The following is a 3072-nucleotide window of genomic DNA, read 5'->3' as shown; positions in this document are numbered from 1 at the left end:
TAAATAACAGTCATTACAAAGTCTGTACCCTTATCAGCTGAGTGCATCTAGGCATTGTTGGGGTATATTATTTTAGGGTGTGCTGCTTTTATTTATGCTGCATTTCCTTAACTCGCTATGAAGCTGTGACTCTGCCTGACTAAAAAACCTGATGGTCTAATAAAGAGCTGAGAGGCCAATAGTGAAGCAGGATCAAGGATAGGCAGGGCTAGCAGGCAGAGAATATAAATAGAATGAGAAATGAGAAATAAGAGGAAGAGAACAAAGGGGAGGACACCAGGGACTAGTCACCTGGTCACACAGCAAGCCATGGAGAAAGAAGTAAAGAAACATATACAGAAACAAAAATAAATAAATAAATAAATAAAGGCCCAGAGACATAAAGTAGACTGGATAATTGAAGGTTAAACAAGCTGGCCAGAAACAAGCCAAACTAAGGCCAGGCATTCATAACTAAGAATAAGCCTCTGTGTGTGATTTATTTGGGAGGTGGGTGGTGGGCCACTCAAAAAGCAAAAAATGTGAAGCATCACACAAGACAGCCTGTTCTTTCTGAGCCTCATTTGTTTATGGTTAAAAGACTGAGTATATCTCTTAGGAAGATTCTGTTTCGCTCTCATGAAGTGAGGTATAGATCACAAAGCCTGTAAGAGCCAATAAATAAATGACAAAAATGAGCTGTTTAAGATAACTCCTGAGCTGGGTGGTGGTGGCACACGCCTTTAATCCCAGCACTGGGGAGGCACAGATAGGACATCTCTATGAATTTGAAGACAGCCTGGTCTACAGAGTAATTTCCAGGACAGGCTCCAAAACTACAGAGAAACCCTGTCTCAGAAAAAAAAAAAGAATCCAGACAACTCTTGGCATAGTGTTAAGACCATAATTTGAACTTTTAGCTGGATTACTTTCCTTCCTGTGTCTCAAAATTGTCTAATACAGTATTTCTCCCTGTGAACCCAGGGACAATGTGTAGAACTCAACTGAAGAAAATGACTAAGTCTCATCTCTCTGCAAGCACATGACATACACAGAGCAAGCCATCTTTACATTAAGATGGACCATGCCTTGGCTGGTTGATAAGGACAGGGAAAGTAAGAAGAAACAACATTTGAGTATTGAACAATGTTACAGCTTGGTCTGTTCCAAAACCTAAAGTCTTAAACAACAGGGAGTCACAGTGCCATGCAGTGTTGTTCTTATTAGCAGGGAGAGCACTATCAGACCCCACAGCTGACATGAGTTGAAGTGATCAATACCTAATATTTCCATCTGTCCTATAAGATCCCAGGAAACAGTGTGTGGCATGTTGTAAACATGAGGAGAAAAAAATCAGTTCATAATGCTAGAATAATTTAAAAATGGGTGTGCATATATGTTCCATGACCTTAATACTTCTATTATGAGGATGATGCCATTGGTCTCAGGAAATCATGGTACAGTCTTATTCATTATATCACTTTGGTACAGAAGTTTTACATACACCCACATATACTTGGAACATATGCAAATGTAATTGTATGGGTAAAAAAGATTTATTCATTATTCAACAACTGAGAGCCTACTAGGTTTGTTGTGCTGTGGTATGTGCACTTTAGACAAGGCACATTGATGGGACATTAAACAAAGGTCACACTAGGAAGGCTTTATCCTTCAGTCCTAATTCCTACAGACATTAATGAAAATTTGCAACCAAGCAGGAGATGTATCTGAATACAGAAATGTTGGTGAAATGTCCAAGCATTTATTAATTTTGGACCTGGAAGCAATCTGTAAAGTCTGGTTCGGAATCTGTTAGTTTTTATCAGGAAGAGAATTCTAATTTTTTTTTCCTTCACATTCCTGACTTCAACAGCTCATAAGTAAAGGTGTTCTTTCAGGGAAGTAACTTCTTTAAGAAGGAACTCTGGTGATGATAACAATTAGCAATTGCTTTCTTAATGAAGAAGAAAGAGTTAGAAAGCATGGTTGCCTAGCAGGAGGGAGAAACACTGTCCGAATCTCAACAGCCGCAAAGAAGTCACTGCATTGTAGAACAGTGCAGTTATTAATGTTGACCAGGATGACCTTGAGGTATCAAAAAGAGGTTAACTTACATTAGCTGTTTCAAATTAACCAAGTGGGAAGGATGTATTACTTTCATAATCATAAGGCAAAAGGAGGGAGCTTTATTACATGAAACAAAACCTTACTTCTCTGACTGTTCATTTTTGTGAAATGATCTTTCCTAATGGCATCAGATATTATTATATAAGCCAATCTATCTATCTATGCACATTATTTCCTGCAATTTTCTTTATCTTTTAGTTGAGTTATATTACCTACTGTGGCTATCACAGTAAATCTCGCCAAACTGCATTAGCGTACACTAGTTACAGAAATAAATCACCCAGTTGGGTAATAATTCAAAATTGTATTTTTAGGCTAGGTCCTAAGTTTTATAATTTTGGAGCAGTCTATAAAATACATTTGCAAGTTTGATCATGGAAATACATACTATGCGATGGTCTCTGTTTTGCTACAATTGGGTAACTGTCTAGATTCATCTTCCTACCTTCAAAGAAGTATTGATATATATACTGGCAATCTCTAAGCAATTACTTCCATTAAATACAATCTATGTGTGGATTATGACACACCTAAGGGTGATATTTGCTTAGAAGTCCAGATTAGTGTCTATACTGAACAATCAAAGCAAGACCATGGCAGCTTCTTTTGTTTCATGTTTCCTTCCTTTAGAAATTCACTGTTTATCCACAATACCTACAGCTGCCTGTACCTGTGACTATGCAAAGTCAGACATGCTAAAATACAGTTCTGGATTTGGGAAGGGTTCATTATGCCCAGTGCTCCCTAAGCTATTGCCTACTGACGGATTCCAAAGCAGGGATAGTCAGTATCTTCAGATGTGTACACACTGGTAAGTCTAGCAGGCTACGTAGGTAGCTTCAGACACATGGTCGCACACATGACTGTGATTAAATCCAGTGGGTCACAAAAGACATCAACATGAGAAAAGGACTAGGAGGTGTGTGTGTGTGTGTGTGTGTGTGTGTGTGTGTGTGTGTGTGT

This window comes from Microtus ochrogaster, linkage group LG3 (genome assembly GCF_000317375.1).
Source record: "Microtus ochrogaster isolate Prairie Vole_2 linkage group LG3, MicOch1.0, whole genome shotgun sequence".
Taxonomy (NCBI): domain Eukaryota; kingdom Metazoa; phylum Chordata; class Mammalia; order Rodentia; family Cricetidae; genus Microtus; species Microtus ochrogaster.
Note: the sequence above shows the minus strand (reverse complement) of the source record.